The sequence below is a fragment of the Pleurodeles waltl genome, chromosome 7, assembly GCF_031143425.1.
Source record: "Pleurodeles waltl isolate 20211129_DDA chromosome 7, aPleWal1.hap1.20221129, whole genome shotgun sequence".
NCBI lineage: Eukaryota > Metazoa > Chordata > Amphibia > Caudata > Salamandridae > Pleurodeles > Pleurodeles waltl.
Genome location: NC_090446.1, coordinates 910,186,048 through 910,207,162, shown reverse-complemented (window position 1 = coordinate 910,207,162; position 21,115 = coordinate 910,186,048). Strand labels below are relative to the sequence as shown.

The 21,115-nt window shown below is 44.4% G+C and overlaps 1 protein-coding gene across 1 annotated transcript in view; it reads left to right on the top strand.

Annotated features, from left to right (window-relative positions):
• The window catches only part of NDST1 (N-deacetylase and N-sulfotransferase 1), a 484,786-nt gene that overhangs the window by 76,127 nt on the left and 387,544 nt on the right, over nucleotides 1-21,115 (top strand). The window lies entirely within an intron of this gene.

Here is a 21,115-nt window from a genome sequence, read left to right as displayed (position 1 = left end):
TTCGCAGTTACCACCTGACTCCGTGGTAGTAGGGGCAGCTCGCAAGAGAGCAAATTCACATACATCTGGCGACGCCCCACCTCCGGACAAAGAAAGCCGAAAATTTGATGCGGCAGGGAAAAGAGTAGCATCACAGGCAGCCAACCAGTGGCGCATCGCAAATTCACAAGCGCTGCTGGCCAGATATGACCGAGCACACTGGGACGAGATGCAACTTCTCGTAGACCATCTTCCCCAGGAATACCAAAAAAGGGCGCAGCAAATAGTGGAAGAGGGACAAACGATCTCAAACAATCAAATCCGCTCTTCACTAGACGCAGCCGATACTGCAGCAAGAACAGTCAACACTGCTGTCACCATAAGGAGACACGCTTGGCTACGCACTTCAGGCTTCAAACCTGAAATCCAGCAGGCTGTCCTTAATATGCCCTTCAACGAGAAACAACTTTTTGGCTCTGAAGTGGATACAGCCATTGAAAAACTTAAAAAGGACACAGACACAGACACGGCCAAGGCCATGGGCGCACTCTACTCCCCGCAGAGCAGAGGCTCTTTCAGAAAAACTCCATTTAGAGGGGGGTTTCGTGGCCAACCCACAGACACCACCAGCCAACAAACAAGAACCACACCATATCAGGGTTCCTTCCAAAGGGGAGGTTTCAGGGGATATCGGGGGGGTCAATTCCCAAGGAGTAGGGGAAGATTCCAGACTCCAAAAACACCTCCACCTAAACAGTGACTTTCAAGTCACGCAACCCCTTCACTCAACACCAGTGGGGGGGAAGACTAAGCCAATTCTACCAATCTTGGCAACAGATTACAACAGACAATTGGGTATTAGCAATAATCCAACATGGCTATTGCATAGAATTCCACAACTTCCCACCAAACATCCCCCCCAAAACACGCAAAATGTCACCACAACATTTAGAACTTTTAGGACTAGAAGTTCAAGCACTACTGCAAAAGGATGCAATAGAGTTAGTACCAGTACAACAAAAAAACACAGGAGTTTACTCCCTGTACTTTCTAATTCCAAAAAAAGACAAAACATTAAGACCAATATTAGATCTCAGGACACTAAATACCTACATCATATCGGACCATTTTCACATGGTCACACTACAAGACATCATTCCACTGCTCAAACAGCAAGATTACATGACCACATTAGACCTAAAGGATGCGTACTTTCATATACCAATACACCCTTCTCACAGAAAGTACCTACGGTTCGTATTCAAAGGAATACATTACCAATTCAAGGTGTTGCCATTCGGAATAACAACTGCACCAAGAGTGTTCACAAAATGTCTAGCAGTAGTAGCAGCACACATCAGGAGACAACAGATACATGTGTTCCCTTACCTAGACGATTGGCTAATCAAGACCAACACAGTAAAAAAATGCGCAAACAACACCACATTTGTCATACAAACCCTTCACAAACTGGGGTTTTCCATCAACTATACAAAATCACACCTAGAACCGTGTCAAACACAACAATATCTAGGAGCAACCATCAACACATCAAAAGGAATTGCCACTCCAAGTCCACAAAGAGTGCAGGCATTCCACAAGGTAATAAGTGCTATGTTTCCAAACCAAAAGATACAAGCAAAACATGTGCTAAAACTTCTAGGCATGATGTCATCATGCATAGCCATTGTCCCAAACGCAAGACTACACATGCGACCCTTACAACAGTGTCTAGCATCACAATGGTCACAGGCACAGGGTCAACTTCAAAATCTGGTGTTGGTAGACCGCCAAACATACCTCTCGCTTCTATGGTGGAACAGCAAAAATTTAAACAAAGGGCGGACATTTCAGGACCCAGTGCCTCAATACGTTATAACAACAGATGCTTCCATGACAGGGTGGGGAGCACACCTCAATCACCACAGCATTCAAGGACAATGGGATATACACGAAACAAAATTTCATATCAATTACCTAGAACTGTTAGCAGTATTTTTAGCGTTAAAAGCCTTCCAACCCATAATAACACACAAATACATTCTTGTCAAAACAGACAACATGACAACAATGTATTATTTAAACAAACAAGGAGGAACACACTCAACACAATTGTGCCTCCTAACACAAAGAATTTGGCAGTGGGCGATTCACAACAACATTCGCCTAATAGCACAATTTATTCCAGGAATACAAAACCAACTAGCAGACATCCTTTCGCGAGACCACCAACAAGTCCACGAATGGGAAATTCACCCCCAAGTTCTGAACAAGTACTTTCAAATTTGGGGAACACCCCAGATAGATTTGTTCGCAACAAAAGAAAACTCAAAATGCCAAAACTTCGCATCCAGGTACCCACACCGCGAATCACAAGGCAATGCTCTATGGATGAGTTGGTCAGGGATATTTGCGTACGCTTTTCCCCCTCTCCCTCTCCTTCCATATCTAGTAAACAAGTTGAGTCAAGACCAACTCAAACTCATACTGATAGCACCCACATGGGCAAGACAACCTTGGTATACAACTCTACTAGACCTTTCACTAGTACCGCATGTCAAACTACCCAACAGGCCAGATCTGTTAACACAACACAAACAACAGATCAGGCATCCAAACCCAGCATCATTGAATCTGGCAATTTGGCTCCTGAAATCCTAGAATTCGGACACTTAGACCTCACACAAGAATGTATGGAGGTCATAAAACAAGCTACAAAACCTTCCACTAGACACTGCTATGCATCTAAGTGGAAAAGATTTGTTTACTACTGCCATTCCAATCAAATACAACCATTACATGCCTCTACTAAAGACATAGTAGGATACTTACTACATTTGCAAAAAGCAAATCTCGCTTTTTCATCTATAAAAATACACCTCGCAGCAATATCTGCTTACCTACAAACTACTCATTCATCGTCTCTATTTAGAATACCAGTTATTAAAGCATTCATGGAAGGGCTAAAAAGAATTATACCACCAAGAACACCACCAGTTCCTTCATGGAATCTTAACATCGTCTTAACAAGACTCATGGGTCCACCTTTCGAACCCATGCATTCCTGTGAAATGCAATATCTAACCTGGAAGGTCGCATTTCTCATTGCAATCACATCCCTCAGAAGAGTAAGTGAAATACAGGCATTTACCATACAAGAACCATTTATTCAAATACACAACAATAAAATAGTTCTAAGAACAAATCCAAAATTTCTGCCAAAAGTAATCTCACCATTCCATTTAAATCAAACAGTAGAATTGCCAGTGTTCTTCCCACAACCAAATTCTGTGGCTGAAAGGGCACTACATACATTAGACATCAAAAGAGCACTAATGTATTACATTGACAGAACAAAGCTAATCAGGAAAACAAAACAACTGTTCATAGCTTTTCAAAAACCACACATAGGAAATCCAATCTCTAAACAAGGCATTGCTAGATGGATAGTCAGATGCATTCAAACATGCTATCTTAAAGCCAAAAGAGAATTGCCTATTACACCAAAGGCACACTCGACCAGAAAGAAAGGTGCTACAATGGCCTTTCTAGGAAACATTCCTATGAGCGAAATATGTAAGGCTGCAACCTGGTCTACGCCTCATACGTTTACTAAACACTACTGTGTAGACGTACTAAATGCACAACAAGCTACAGTGGGCCAAGCTGTACTAAGAACATTATTCCAAACTACTTCAACTCCTACAGGCTAAACCACCGCTTTTAGGGGAGGTAACTGCTTTATAGTCTATGCCACACGTGTATCTGCAGCAACATATGCCATCGAACTGAAAATGTCACTTACCCAGTGTACATCTGTTCGTGGCATTAGTCGCTGCAGATTCACATGTACCCTCCCACCTCCCCGGGAAGCCTGTAGCCGTTTAGAAGTAGATCATAAATCTTAAACATCTGAACATTTGTAAATAATTATTAGAAACTCTTAACGTACATACATATTCACTCCATTGCATGGGCACTATTTATACCAAACAACTCCATCCTCACCCTCTGCGGGGAAAACAATCTAAGATGGAGTCGACGCCCATGCGCAATGGAGCCGAGGAGGGAGGAGTCCTTCGGTCCCGTGACCAAAAAGACTTCTTCGAAGAAAAACAACTTGTAATACTCCGAGCCCAACACCAGGCAGCGGACTGTGCCACACATGTGAATCTGCAGCGACTAATGCCACGAACAGATGTACACTGGGTAAGTGACATTTTCATTCCAACAACAAGAAAAAACACCACAAGCAAAAGTGGTGAAGAAGGTAACTCCACCACCCTCTCCACCACCGGCAACTCATATATCACCGGCACAGACTCCGTCACAATCACCAGCTCATACCACCATGAGCCAAGATGACCAGGACGCATGGGATCTCTAGGACGCCCCAGTATCGGACAATAGCCCTGAGTCGTACCCCACTAAGGCCTCACCACCTGAGGACAGTACAGCGTATGCTCAGGTGGTAGCTAGGGCAGCAGAGTTTCATAACGTATCGCTACATTCAGAGCCTATTGAGGATGACTTCCTTTTTAACACCCTGTCCTCCACCCATAGCAATTATCAAAGCCTTCCTATGCTCCCGGGAATGCTAAGGCACGCTAAACAAATCTTTAAGGAGCCAGTTAAAAGCAGAGCAATAACCCCAAGGGTGGAGAAGAAATACAAGGCACCACCCACAGACCCTGCTTTTATTACATCACAACTGACACCAGATTCAGTTGTCGTAGGAGCAGCTCGTAAAAGAGCCAACTCGCACACATCAGGCGACGCACCACCTCCAGACAAGGAGAGCCGAAAGTTTGATGCAGCCGGGAAAAGGGTTGCAGTACAAGCTGCAAATCAGTGGCGCATCGCCAACTCGCAGGCACTCCTAGCGCGATATGACAGAGCCCATTGGGACGAGATGCAGCATCTCATCGAGCACCTCCCCAAAGAATTCCAAAAACGGGCAAAACAAGTGGTTGAAGAGGGACAAAACATATCCAACAACCAAATCCGTTCTTCTATGGATGCAGCAGATACAGCTGCAAGAACTATAAATACTGGTGTAACGATAAGGAGGCACGCATGGCTGCGCACATCCGGCTTCAAACCTGAGATACAACAGGCAGTGCTCAATATGCCGTTCAATGAACAACAATTGTTTGGACCAGAAGTGGACACTGCAATTGAAAAATTAAAGAAAGACACTGACACAGCTAAAGCCATGGGCGCACTCTATTCCCCGCAGGGCAGAGGCACATTTGGCACATTTGGCACATTTCGCAAAACTACTTTCAGAGGAGGGTTTCGAGGTCAAGCCACACAAGCCAGCACCTCACAAACAACACCGTCTACCTACCAGGGACAGTATCAAAGGGGAGGCTTTCGGGGCCAATACAGAGGGTGCCAATTCCCAAGAAACCGGGGAAAATTTCAAGGGCCCAAAACCCCTCAAAACAAGCAGTAACTCACAAGTCACTCAACCCCTTCACACAACACCAGTGGGGGGGAAGACTAAGCCAGTTCTACAAATATTGGGAGGAGATAACAACAGACACTTGGGTCTTAGCAATTATCCAACATGGTTATTGCATAGAATTTCTCCAACTCCCTCCAAACGTCCCACCGAAAACACACAAGATGTCCAAACAGCATATAGACCTTCTAGGACTAGAAGTTCAAGCATTACTGCAAAAAGACACAATAGAATTAGTACCAAAAACACAAAAGAACACAGGAGTTTACTCACTGTACTTTCTAATACCGAAAAAGGACAAAAGTCTGAGACCAATATTGGATCTCAGAACACTAAACACCTACATCAAATCAGACCACTTTCACATGGTCACGTTACAAGACGTAATACCACTACTGAAACAGCAAGAGTACATGACAACGTTAGATCTAAAAGACGCGTATTTCCATATACCGATACATCCCTCGCACAGGAAATACCTAAGGTTCGTATTCGAAGGAATACATTACCAATTCAAAGTGTTGCCATTCGGAATAACGACAGCACCAAGAGTCTTTACAAAATGTCTAGCAGTAGTAGCTGCACATATCAGGAGGCAGCAAATACACGTGTTCCCGTACCTAGACGATTGGTTAATCAAAACCAACTCGCTAACAAAGTGTTTACATCACACAGATTATGTTATACAAACCCTTTACAAACTGGGTTTCTCCATCAACTATGCAAAGTCACACCTTTTGCCGTGTCAAACACAGCAATACTTAGGAGCGACAATCAACACAACAAAAGGGATAGCCACTCCAAGCCCACAAAGGGTTCAAAATTTTCACAAGGTGATACAAGCTATGTATCCAAAACAAAAGATACACGCAAAGATGGTCTTAAAACTCCTAGGCATGATGTCCTCATGCATAGCCATTGTCCCAAACGCAAGATTGCACATGCGGCCCTTACAACAGTGCCTAGCATCACAATGGTCACATGCACAGGGTCACCTTCTAGATCTGGTGTTGATAGACCGCCAAACATACATCTCGCTTCTATGGTGGAACAGTACAAATTTAAACAAAGGGCGGCCTTTCCAAGACCCAGTGCCACAATACGTGATAACAACAGATGCTTCCATGACAGGGTGGGGAGCACACCTCAATCAACACAGCATCCAAGGACAATGGGACGTACATCAAAGAAAGTTTCATATAAATCACCTAGAATTGTTAGCAGTATTTCTAGCGTTGAAAGCATTCCAACCAATGATAACCCACAAATACATTCTTGTCAAAACAGACAACATGACGACAATGTATTATTTAAACAAACAGGGGGGAACACACTCAACACAGTTGTGTCTCCTCACACAAAAAATATGGCATTGGGCAATTCACAACCACATTCGCCTAATAGCACAGTTTATTCCAGGGATCCAGAACCAGCTAGCAGACAATCTCTCTCTGGATCACCAACAGGTCCACGAATGGGAAATTCACCCCCAAATCCTGAACACTTACTTCCAAATTTGGTGAACACCTCAAATAGATCTATTTGCAACAAAAGAAAACGCAAAATGCCAAAACTTCGCATCCAGGTACCCACACCGGCAATCTCAAGGCAATGCTCTATGGATGAATTGGTCAGGGATATTTGCGTACGCTTTTCCCCCTCTCCATCTCCTTCCATATCTAGTAAACAGATTGAGTCAAAACAAACTCAAACTCCTACTAATAGCACCAACATGGGCAAGACAACCTTGGTATACCACACTACTAGACCTGTCAGTAGTACCTCATGTCAAACTACCCAACAGGCCAGATCTGTTAACACAACACAAACAACAGATCAGGCATCCAAACCCAGCATCGCTGAATCTAGCAATTTGGCTCCTGAAATCCTAGAATTTGGACACTTGAACCTCACACAAGAATGTATGGAGGTCATAAAACAAGCTAGAAGGCCATCCACTAGACACTGCTATGCAAGTAAATGGAAAAGATTTGTTTGTTACTGCCATAATAATCAAGTCCAACCATTGCATGCATCTCCAAAAGATGTAATAGGATATTTACTACATCTACAAAAATCAAATCTAGCTTTTAATTCCATAAAAATACATCTCGCAGCAATATCTGCTTACCTGCAGATTACTCATTCAACTTTCCTATTTAGAATACCTGTCAGTAAAGCGTTTATGGAGGGCCTAAAGAGAATAATACCACCAAGGACACCACCTGTTCCTTCATGGAACCTCAACATTGTCTTGACAAGGCTCATGGGTCCACCTTTCGAACCCATGCATTCTTGTGAAATGCAACGTGGAAAGTTGCATTTCTCATTGCCATTACATCTCTAAGAAGAGTAAGTGAAATTCAGGCATTTACTATACAAGAACCATTTATTCAAATACACAAAAATAAGGTAGTTCTAAGAACCAACCCAAAATTCTTACCAAAGGTCATCTCACCGTTCCACTTAAATCAAACAGTAGAATTGCCAGTGTTCTTTCCACAGCCAGACTCAATAGCTGAAAGAGCACTACATACATTAGACATCAAAAGAGCACTAATGTACTACATTGACAGAACAAAACTAATTAGGAAAACAAAACAACTATTTATTGCATTTCAAAAACCTCATACAGGAAATCCAATATCAAAATAAGGTATAGCTAGATGGATAGTTAGGTGCATCCAAACCTGCTATCTTAAAGCAAAGAGACGGCTGCCTATTACACCAAAGGCACACTCAACCAGAAAGAAAGGTGCTACCATGGCCTTTCTAGGAAATATTCCAATGAACGAAATATGTAAGGCAGCAACATGGTCTACGCCTCACACATTTACTAAGCACTACTGTGTAGACGTGTTATCTGCACAACAAGCCACAGTAGGTCAAGCTGTACTAAGAACTTTATTTCAAACTACTTCCACTCCTACAGGCTGAACCACCGCTTTTGGTGAGATAACTGCTTACTAGTCTATGCACAGCATGTGTATCTGCAGCTACACATGCCACCGAACGGAAAATGTCACTTACCCAGTGTACATCTGTTCGTGGCATTAGTCGCTGCAGATTCACATGCGCCCACCCGCCTCCCCGGGAGCCTGTAGCCGTTTGGAAGTAATCTTCAACATTTGTACATTTGTAAATATATTACTTTAACCTTCATTTTGTACATACTTATTCATTCCATTGCATGGGCACTATTACTAACATACACAACTCCTACCTCACCCTCTGCGGGGAAAACAATCTAACATGGAGTCGACGCCCATGCGCAATGGAACCAAAGTAGGAGTCCCCCCTCTGACTCGTGACTCGAAAAGACTTCTTCGAAGAAAAACAACTTGTAACACTCCGACCCAACACCAGACGGCGGACTATGCACAGCATGTGAATCTGCAGCGACTAATGCCACGAACAGATGTACACTGGGTAAGTGACATTTTCCTTTTTTTACAAGGATCAATGCTAACATATTTTCAACATACTCCTTTGACCTGTGCTACTGTGTAAATAGGCAGCAAGGTTTATTTGCTTTTAATGCAGCCTATGCCTTAAAAATAGTGTGGCTTAGCCCTTCCAACTAATTTTGCGTTTATTTTTCTAAATTGCGAAAAGCTGGAGGGTCTGAATTGTATATCACTACCCTTTCAGTTTCACGACTCAGACTGAGCTCACACAACATTGCCTCAGTTTCATGCATTTCTAATCCACTAGCCGTGCAAATGGTGTTACATTACAAATATTGCACTATTACATTGTATTCCTATTCCTCCTGCAGCGCCTTTACATTGTAGTAATAGTCCTAATACTCCCCTGTTACATTGTATCCTATTCTTTATGCTGTAGCGTCGCTTTGTAGTAATATTCCTTGTGCTGCAGTGTTACATTGTAGTAATATTGAAAAGTCGTTGCCTAGCCCTGCCTGACTTCCCTTTCCTGATTGCCTTGGCTCTCTGGGGCAGCCCAGCCCTTTCAGACCCCACATCATTCTTTAGCTTTGACTGGGGTCCCTTCCTGCCTGCTTCTTATACTAGCTCCCTTTCTCCTCTGCCACTTTTCCCTCTCTCCACTTTTTGCCTCTCAGCACTTGCGCTTTGTGCTTTTTTGTAATCTTGCTCTTTTCATTGCTCCTTTTTGCCAAAAAAGCTCCTTTGCGTCTGACTTTTTGCACTCCCTTTCCATGCTCCTTTTGGCTGCAACTTGCTGCTTTTCTGCTCCTTTTTGCCCTTCTTTTTTCTTCAATCTTGCCACTCTTCACTCGCTCTCACGTTTGCTTTCCTTTTTGCTGCTTTTCACTGTTTTCTCATTTTGTGCCTCTGTTTTCACATTATCACTCTGCCCCCTTGTATGCGTTTTTTAAAAATCCTTTTCTCCTTTACTCCTTTTCACTCTCTCTCTCACCCCACAGCCTTTTTTCTGCCTTGGTTCGCCCTTCCCCACTGGTTGTCATGCTTTCACCTGCTTCTTCCTACCTCAGCCTCCCACTTTCTCCTGCTGCATGCTTCTACTCAGCCCTGCTCACTGTCTCCTGGACCTACTCCCTCCTGTCGCCACAGTCTGACTCGTGCAACTGCGTGCCAAAGGCAAGCCCAGCCCCTGGACTCCTAGTCTTCACTCCCAGCATAGCTAGCTCGCCACAGCCCTCCACATTCTGAGTCCCAGACATCTCTCTCCATGCTCCTGGCTGGCCGCCCTGGCCATCTCCCAAGATGTGTTGTCGTGCCCTGCCTAATGTTTCTTCTGTGTCCCTCCCAACCACTCTCTAATCCCCGCTCCCACTGTCAGTCTCTCATCTCGTGACAGAGATGCACAATACCTGCCTACGCCCTCCTGAACACTTGCTCGCTCACCAAAATCTGAGCTCCTACACAGCCTCTTTCCTGACATACTCTTCCTCACCGATACCTGTCTAAAACCCACCTCAACCACAGATATAGCTCTTTCATTGTCTACAACGACCTCAACTTCCCCCAGAGGGACCTCACTGACCCGAGCATTACCATCCTCCAGGAAAACCTGATCAAAAGTGAAGGATCCCACCCACCCTACCGACCATCTTCCCTGGACCAACCACTCCCTTGTCTACTTTGACATAAACCTTAACAACCCACAAAGACTTTTTTCAACCGAAACCAGCAGATGCAACTGGAACACAGTTTCTAGAGAAACCTGGACCGCAGAACTCCTAAACCACTGCAGGATGCACCAAGACAACTTCTGTCCAATCCATCAACAACTTAAACTACTGGATCACCTACGCGGACTCCCTAGCCCCATTCAAAATCACAACCACTTTGAGGAACAGACTTCAAGCAGGTTGGTACACCTACAGCTCATTAGACACCATTGAAAACAGCTGGAGTGCCACTGGTGATGCACCTGCAATGACGATGACAAATAAACCTACAAATAAGTCCTCTGACACCACTGCCAGCAACTCAAAGCAGCGAAGCTTTTAGCTTTGACCGAGCAGACCGACACCACCAATAACTGAAAGGAAGTCTTCTCCATAGTGAAGGAATTCAACTCATGCCACCTGCTAAGTGACTGTCATTCCCCAGAAACTCAGCTTCCAGCCCGCTCTTTACTTTCTTAACAAGATAAGTGCTTTCTATGACAACTTTGCACCCCAACTGGACTCCTTTACTTTGGTGACCCTTCCACCACTACCAGGACAACACACCCAAAACCACCTTGACCACTTGCCCAGCATCATCCTCTTAGAAACCATTGCCATCATGCTCTTCATACACTTAGGAGATTCATTTGATGCTTGCCCCCACTTTGACTTCTGCAAAGGTCCCAGGCCCATCTGCACCATCCTCACCCTGAACCTCAGTGACTCGCTCACCACTCCTACCTTCCTGGATGCCTGGAAGCATCTTGTCACTACTGAAAGAAACCTATAGAAGATCTAACTTCATTAGCAAACCATACACCCATTTCACTGCTTCCCTACCCAGGGAAGGTCTTGGAGAAATTCCTCAAAAAGAGAATAGCAAAATACCTCAGAGACAACCACCTGTAGGACGTATCCCAGTCAGTATTAAGTCCTAACCACAGCAACAAGACTGTTCTCAGTGCCCCAGCCCACAACATTTGGTTTATCATGGTCCAGTATGACACCACTGCCCCATCCTCCTTGACCATTTCTTTGGACTTTCAATAGTCTCCCACCAGGTCCTCATCCAACTCCCTGACAAGACATAGATATGTGGAACAGCTCTTAAATGGATCATCTCCTTCCTCACAGACCACACAAAGGTCTGCCTAGGCCACCCCACCCCCACCTCTGACTGTTCAGATCTGATCTGTGGCATTTGAAACCGATGTTTATTGTAACCACAGATGTTATCTGCTTTTAGTGTGACAATAGATGTTACCTGCTGCCAAATGTATTTTCACTAAAACATGGCCATTGGTGCAGTTGCTTTCTTTATGTGACTTGATTTTTGGCCAAATTTAATATTTGTTTTTCTCGTTTTCACGCATGGACAGATTAAATGATTGGCTCAAAATTACAGGTGGGTTGTGCTGAGACCTAGAAAGCACTGGCAAATCCAATAGGTCTCGCCTTTGAGAATATTGACTCTGCTGTTGCGTTTTGTTCCTGCTGTACAGCATGGGCATTACTGACTTTGACAGTGATTTATAGCCAGGCAGTATAGCAATTGCTTGGCTGTTGTGCAGCATGGCTTAAAATAATAATAAAAGACAATGAGCCATCAACTGCTAATGCACTTAAAAAAGCTGCGTTAGCCCTGGCGACTCGATAGCCCTTTTAAAAATTAGTTTTAGCCGCACTGCAAAGCATCTGTGCTGCTTTACAGCATGATTACAACACATCGCCAAAGCCAATAGCCCTCATAGGTCAGAGCTATTGGCTTTGGCAATCCTTTTTTCTTTTCTTTAGTTGGGCGGAAGGCAAACCATTTTACAGTAGAACGCTCCCATGCGTGCTTCCACTTGTTAGTGTATGAGATAATGGCTTGCTGTTGCTGTCCGGAGAGAGGGATGGGGGGCGCTTGTTTGCACTGCTGATCGATGGCTCGGCCTGGTCTGTGAGACACTCTTGCTCTGCTGTTATCCCTGGTGTCCATATCAGCTCAGGGTTTAAACTATTGTTGAATGATCATACAAAATATTTAGCTTGTTGGCACTCTCTTTCCATCTCTGGCGCACCCACCCCTTTTTCCCATTATTCCATACATCTGGTGTCAGGATTCCTTTTGGTTTACAGAGCTGCCACCGCAGTTTCCTTGGCGCTTCCACAAAGTGAAAGGTTTCCATGGTGTTTCTATGGCAACTGGGAGCATCTCATTCATTATCTGTAGCACCTTGACAGGGAAAGCTGCGTGGAGGTCTTTTTGAGGGAGGAGTTTTTAAGAGGCAGCTCCTTATGCACTTTTTGGAAGAAGGTTGTGCTTGTATGAAAAGCGAGACACCATATGAAGCAGTGGTTTGAGGGGCTTGGGTGGCACCTAAGGCAGACGGACACATTATGTATTAGTTGTACTTACTGGAGTTGGCGGTTGTGACTAACTTTGTTGGATAATCTGTTTCTCAACTGAATGCTTAATCCTGGATTATTAATTCCCTCGATCGAATGGATTATTTAACACATCCAGTAACTACCATTACAAAGTGGTGAGATATTTACAGGGTGTGGTAAATACACACTAATTGGAATATTCTCAAGAACAAAGGGCATTCCATTATGAACTAGTGTATTCTGCATCAGATTGCACATTCATCAAAAATAATTTTCCATTTTCTCTCCTGTTGAATTTCGACAAATGTGACCTACCTAAATTTACTGGAAACATTGTGGGGGTACAAAGATTGCTGCCAAACTATGAAATCCAGTATGTGCAGTAACAGCAGTTAGTGCAGATATAAAACCTCAGCCCTTTGGGCCTTTTAATTGAAATCTCAAAGACTGACAGTCAAGTTTTACAGTACAGGATTATGGACTCCGAGTTTGTCAACAGAAAAGTATAGCTTCTCAGGTATATTGAGTTGTGGACCCGAAATAGAAATAGACCACTCCACAGGATGTTACTCCAGTGAGTAAGGCTAGAGATGGTTGGTAAAACCATGCATGCGCATGTTGCTTGGAGATGGGAATATCAGCATCTTAACCAATCTCTCTCTCCTTGTCTCAGTCCCCTTTTGTGCGGTTGTACCATCGTGGAGGCTTCCAAGTTAAGAAAATCTGTGGGAAAGCCAGCCATTCAGTCCTTGCCTGCTTGTATAGCACCTCAGAAGGTGTGTACCAGCAAATAATCTGTGGCGCTATTACGACCCCATTTTGTGTGTGTGTGTGTGTGTGTCTGGTCTTGCAGCTGTGCAGCAGATTGCTTGGTTATTCCTGTGGCTCAGCTGCCGAGGTGCAAGCAATATGTCAAAAGCTACTCTGGTGAGTAGTATTAAAAGGTCAGTCTATCACTACCCTCTTTATCATGGGTGCAGACCATGTCTCTGCAGCCTGAGCATCCTGTAGCCCAGTCTTATTTGTCATATTATGACATTTTAGGCTACCTATGTGTCTTTAAACATTCTAAATCTTGCTAGCAGAATCGTATGATATCCGCTTATCAATCCTTATCTAGGTCTCTAGGAGCAGAGCAATAGGCTTTCACTGGGTTTGCTTCCTGAAGTTAAGGGTCTACCTCTTGGGTCAGTAACCCGCCCTTGCATGTTCTGCAACTTCGGTTCTGACATGTGCAGTGTTCCAGCTCTCTTATGTGCTTTGCCGCAATGATGGAGAATTTGAAACTACCCATTTGCTTTTTGGCATCCTGTAGCACGAGTAAGTGGATGACCCTAGTCTAATTCATTTTTAAATATATTTTTGGCCTGACTGTTGGGCAAGTCTGCGTTTCTTGCATCCAGCATCTCTTAAAGTGTCAGACTCTCCCTAACAACAGGAACAGAATCTGTCTGTACTCATATTCTATTTACCCTGCAACATATGACAAGTCTTGCGTCCACTCCGGATTGTCTACAGGATTGTACTATGAGCCCTACGTTTGAATGTGAACATAAGTATATTTTGCTACAAGATTATATTGAAAAAAGTTGAAAATTGATTTGCCCATCTCATTTTATGTAGATTAAGCATCTCTTCACTAAAGAGCATAGCTTAACAAGGGTTGCCTTGCATGCACATTTCATCATTAGACCACAACACCATGCCAGCCCAAGCTACACCCAGAGTTCTCCGGCAGATAAGAATATTACATTTTATATATCATAAGTATGTGTATAGCTTACATTCTCCCATTCATATATAATAGAAATGCTATTGAGGCTCTGTACCTTCTTACCCTAATTTGAACATGCAAACAGGAGTTTAGTTGGGTTCCTACATTGTATCGTGAGTGGTTTATTTGCAGTCCTTTTGTTTACATTATAAGGGGATTTTGTGTGCACTGTAGTATAAGTTTGCGACTTAAGTTTATGGCTATGAATTTTCTGGGTAAACATCACCTGAGAAGGGGCCAAACAAAATATAGCAGTTTGGTATGGTGTACAACAACAGTATGGCGAATGAACCATGATGCAGATGTTTATTATAATGCAGAAATAAAGGGAATGCATATTGGATTCAGATACATTTTATTGCTTATATGTGAACTAAGCATCTAATACTGCAAAGCACATACGGAATGTCACCTACAGAGAATCTCCCCAGAACTCACCACTAGTCAGCCTTTAATCCGTAGGATTGTTGCATTCTGCAGGAGGGAATGGGTTTTTGCCCCCTCTCCAAACCAGCTCACCTGAATGCAACATCAGTGGAGGCAAAATCAATGTGTAAGGGCTAGTCCTTCAAATTGAGCTATTGCTCCTTGTACAAATCACCTATTCCACTAAAGTAGGTTTCTGTCCAGTCATTTTTAAGCAGTGGGGGAGTTTTGTCTCAGAAATCTGCATTTTGACAGGAACAGGGCCTTTCTCCTGACTTAAGACTAGTATATCATTTGTAAGGAGGTGCTTAGTTTTTAAACAAGTATTTCTGGTAGTGACTTCATATGGCTGTAGATTACTCACCTTTTGAATATTCCCGAGGTGTCATAGTGGGGCCAGAAACTTTTCAGTAGTAAATGTGTGCTAGAAGGTGGCACCATGCGGCTCCACAGTAATTCTGGTGCGCTACAGAAGTGACATATGGGGAAAATCTAGACACCATACCAGCATGGCGCACACCAGCATGCTGACGTCAGTTCCTTTCTTTGTGCACCTCAAGAGTTCTCTTTTGTGTCTCAGGCATTTTCCTCGATTTCCCCTCCCTCCGCACCACTCCCCCTCCCCATTCCTACATTGTGCAAGGGATGTCATCTCCTCAAATAACATGTTTTAAGACCTCTATGGACTGTCACAAAGAAATGTCTGTGACAGATCCCATCAGGTTTGCCTATGGTGCCTGGGTTTGAGGAAGGACTCTAAGGCCTTCATAGACTGCACAGCAGTGAACCCGAAGGCAATCTGGGAACATGAGGTGAAACTGTGTCACCAAGCATAAGAAGAATCCGCAACTGGACCGCTCCAGGCCCCACCCTGTATCTAAGCTTTGCTCTTGGTCCCGTTCCCATTGGATCCGCTCAGAGGTCAGTCTTCGTCAAACACAAGAAGTTGAAGCAGTATTCCACTTTCTTGTGCCATTTGCGTTTGTCTCAACAGGCACGCCATCCTTCTCAATCTCCCTCCCCAATTTGTCTGACCGTGGAGATGATTTTCCCAGGCCTTTTGCCACACCAACATTCTCTCCATTCCTTATTTAAGACTGACTCTGATAATGATTAAGGTTCCCAGTTTTCCTTTTTTACTGATTTTTTTTTTTTATTTATTATTTTTTTTACAGAAAAATACAGAAATAAACAGTGTGTTTCCTGTCTGTTATTTTTTAAAAGCAGAAAATTACTGAAAATTGTGCTTCTTGTGAGACTTTCCATGCTGTCTTTTATGATTTCCAGGCAAAAGATGAGCAGATAGACCGAATGGGGAGTTAAAAAACAGGATGAGATTTCCTTGAATTGTAAATATATTGGTAGTTCAACACTAATCTGTACCCCTGTGTTATATGTGACTTGTAATTTGCCAAAACGCGATAGACATCAACGCATGAGTGTAAGTCTAAGAGTTAAGTAAATGTGGAAATATACCATTTTACGATTCCATTTATTCGTAGAACACACACTAAATATGGATAAATAGCAAAAAGATGGCAAAAAAATCTAGATAAATACAGACGGACAGGTGTTAAAAAAAAAAATAAAAAAAAACACCAGGAGTCCTGATAATGATTGACTCAGTTGATGAGTTTTCTCAGCCCCACCAAGATGACGATGGATATGAGGACTTACAGGAGGCTAGTAGCTTTGATACCCCTCTGGAGACAGGTCTTTTTTCTCCCCATTGACCAGCCACAGAAAAATCAGCCTCCTAAGCCGTGGTAATGTGTACAGTGGCTGAAGTACTTGACCTCCCAGTTTGCCTCCTTGGAAGTGAAAACAAATGTCTTGACATAAGTCCTCCAACTGGGGCAAATGTTTTCAGAGCCCCATCTTCCCTCCAATGATGCACTGACAGACTCCTTTTGGGGGGTTTCGGCCAAATTTTGCTTTGGTCCCTACAGTCAATAGGCAAATTACCAATCACTGTTACCCTGCTCCTGTCGACCCTGGCTTTCTTTTCCAGTCCCTACACACCCAGACACCCCACCCCAACCCACACTACTCTTCCTGACAAATCTCTTTAGTGTGTCCCTGCTGGGATGGAGGAATCCACTAGGAAGAAGAATCAACCGATTCTTACTGGGTTGGCAAGCAATCGTATTGGACAGGTGGGCCCTACAGATTATTTTCAAGGGGTATGCCTTACTTTTTCTCTCTTCTCCACCACACCTCCTACCATCTCCTCAGCGATTGACAGAGTATCATCTCTTCATTTTGTGGCAGAAAGCTCAAAACCTTTTGGCCAAAGAGGCTGTCAAGAGGGTGCCAGTCACAGACGAAAGATGTGGCTATTATTTCCACTATTTTCCGGTGCCCAAGAAGGATGAAGGTCTTCAGCATATTCTAAATGTGCACCCTCTCGGTGCCTTCCTCTTGTCTGCCCTTGACCCTGGAGGCTAGATGGTAGTGTTGGACCTGCAGGACTCCTATTCCTTATACCTGTCTTGCCAGCCCACTGGTATTACCTGCGGGTCTTGGTGGGAGAGGAACATTTTCAGTTTGCTGTTCTTCCATTTGGCTTTGTGAATGCTCCTTGGATGTTTGAGAGAGATGGCAGCACAAACTCTGAGGTCAGGGTTGCCAATTTCCCCCTATATCGACGACTAGCTGTTGAAGGCAGGCTTGCCCAGACAGTTGTCATCCATTTCTAGACTATGGCAGACCTCCTGTCATCTTTGGAGTTCACTGTCGACATGCTAAAGTCACCACTGATTCTTTCTCCGATGCTCCTCTTTATCTGGGCCATTCTGGACAAGGTTTGGTTTCATGGTTTTCCCCTGGGAAAGAGTCCAGGGCATTCAGGCTATGATCTCAATCTTTAAGCCTCAATTCTGAATTTCATTAAGGATGACTCCGAGGCTGCCTGGACATATGGTCTTCTCCATCCTGCTGGTCAAGCAACTTCAAGTGGCATATGCGGGTCCTGCAGTGGGATCTGAAATACTAATTGGACAAACATCAATGGTACCTCTGCGACGATGTTCAGATTTTGGATGAGTCTGCAAATGATCTGCAGTTGTGATTACTGGACTGCCTTTGGTCAGTGGCAGACCCCTCACCATTCCCCACCCAGAACTAACAGTGGTGACTGATGCATCACTTTTGGGCTGGGGCGGCCACCTGGGAGAGGTGGGGGTAGGATCAGAGACCTCTGGTCTTTGGCAGGTTCTCTGCTTCACATTAACCTTCTGGAGCTGAGGGCTAGCCACTTAGTGTTTAAAAGCCTTCAGTCAAAGGGAGGCTGATATAGGTGCTCACAGACAACACTACTGTCATGTAGTACTGCAACAAACAGGTGAGGTGGGGTCATGTACCGTGTGCCAGGAGGCCTTGTGCTTCTGGAAATGCTTGGACCACCAAGGAATTTTCATGGTGGCGAACCACCTGGCAGGATTCCTAAATGCCAGGGCAGATAAGCTCAGGCATAGACACCTAGTGGACCACGAATGGCTGCTACACCCAGAGGTGGCGCAAGGTCTGTTACTCAGATTGGAAGAACCTAGGGTGGATCTGTTCACCACAGGTAAGAAGGTACAATGTCAGTGGTTCTGTAAGTTGGAGTTTCCAGGCATCTCTTGCTCCAAGATGTGTTCTGCCTTGAGTGGAGCTCAGGGCACCTTTCTGCCAACCCTACTCTTCCCCAAGTTCTGAAGATCAGGGCTGACCAGACCCAAGTCATCCTAGCAACCCCAGATTGGGCACAGAGAGTCTGATATCCAGAGTGCCTATGCTTGAGCATCTGTCCTCCCTTCAGGTGGCCCCTCCGGGAGGAATGGCTGTCACAGCAACAGGGTAGGGTTCTGCAGCCACATCTTCACAATCTCCACCTTTATTTGTGAAGACTAAGTGGAGACAGCTGAACTCATTTGACTTTCCTCCAGAGGTGGTTGGGGTCATCTTGGCAGCCAAGCATTCCTCAATGAAAATTGAATACGCCTGTCCTTGGGACAGATTTTTGGTTTGGTGTGTCACACGCCAGGTTGACACCTATCCAGCCACCCAAGCAAAGTTATCTGACATTCTATTATTTCTTATGTGACGTATCTAGCAAGGCTGTGCTGTGGCACAGTTTGGGATTATCTTTTGGCCATTACAGCTTTCTTAATGTTGCAAAATCATCCCTGGCTGTAAAATAGCTGTTTGTGGTGTGAATGTTTTAATGTGCTGCAGCAAATGTTCCCCCTTCTCCTTTTGTTATGCCCCAATGGAACCTAAATCTGGTTCTGACTTCACTAATGTTCACTCCATTTGAGCACATTCACAGCTGTCCTTTACGGCTCCTTACTATCATGACTGTATGACTCATTGCCATCACCTCGGCATGGTGTGTGAGTGAGCTCTTTGTGTCAAATCACATTACATTTCCCTTTCCCCCAAAAGTACTGGTTCTCCCAACACTGACATTCTTCCTGCCGAAAGGTGTGACAGTTCCATATCTGACAGACCATAATCCTGCTAGTTCCAATCCTCTAACTCTCCTGTCTGAGGAGGAGAAGAAACTCCATCACTTGGACTGCAAGAGAGCACTGAGCTTTTACATAGATTCTACCAGCGAACACCAGGCAGATGATCAGCTCTTTGTGGGGTTCCTTGGAGTGAAAAAAGTTAAGACAGTGCAGAAGGGAAACATTTTCCACAGGATCAAGGTCTGCATTACGATCTACTACACATTGGCATACATGCAGCCTGCATCCCCATTCTACCAGGACCACAGCTGCTAGCACTGTTTGCAAGCTGAATCCCCGGCCTAGACATTTGCCAGGTGGCTACATGGGTGCCCTCCCACCCCCTGAACATTTTTTTCACCAAGCATTGTTGCCTAGGTGGTCAGGTTTGCCGACAGGGACATTTTGTCCTCTTGGTCTTGCAGGACTTTCTGATTTGAGTAAATCCATAAACCCACCTCCAATTAGGTATTGCTTTGGTATTTATTCAAAAGTTGAGGAGTGTGCAGCTAGAAATCACTATCAGAAGAGTAAGCTATTTACCTTTTTGTATTCCTCTTTCTGGTAGGACTCTACTCTTAGATTCCTCACCGATCCTCCCCGTTCTGTGGTTGGCCTCTATCCTTTAATATTTCAGGTCTAATAATTGGAACACTGCCTACAGATTTGATTTGGGGGGGTTCTGCTTCTTGTGCACAGACAGTCTCTAAAGCAATCAATATCGGCATGGAGGAGTGGCCCTTATATTAGTCCCTGCATGTCATTTCCGGAGCAGAATAGTGTGAGTGCATAGACGCAAGGCGAGGGAGAGAGAGAAGTGGAGTATAGCTGTCTAGAGGGTTGGTCGAGCTGGAGTTAGTCATTGAGGTATGCTGGTCCTGTTTTGTAGAGGGCTTTGTAGGTGTGGGCAAACAGCTTGAATTTGCAAAGTTTCTGGATGGGTAGCCAGGGTAACTCATTGAGGTAGAGATAGATGCAAGCACTTTTGGGTACATCTAGGATGTCTGGCAGCGTTGTTTTGGATGGTCTGGAGTTGTTGTTCAGAGATGCAGACGTAGGGAGCATTACTAGAGTCTAGTCTGTTGGTGAAGAGGGCCTGGGTGACTGTGCGGCTTCTATGCATGGGAGCCTTTTGAAGATCTTATGAAGCATTACTTTGTCAAGGATGATGCCGAGGTTTCTGGAATGGTCTAAGTTGGTATGCATGTGACCAAGGTCCAGTGGCCACCAGGAGGAGTCCCAGGGGGAGATCTTACTTCCAAAGATCAGTATTTTCATTTTGTCCTTGTTGAGTTTGAGGCAGTTTTCTCGCATCTAGTTGGCCACATGCAGGTGGCCAAGTTGGGCATGGTGGTGGCATTTGAGTCACTGAAGGAGAGGATAAACTGAGTGGCGTAGGAGACAGTGATGATACTGTGGGTTTTGGGGAGAGTTGCATGATTACGCCCTTTGTGGTGGGTTGTGGATGCAAAGTTGGTGTTGAT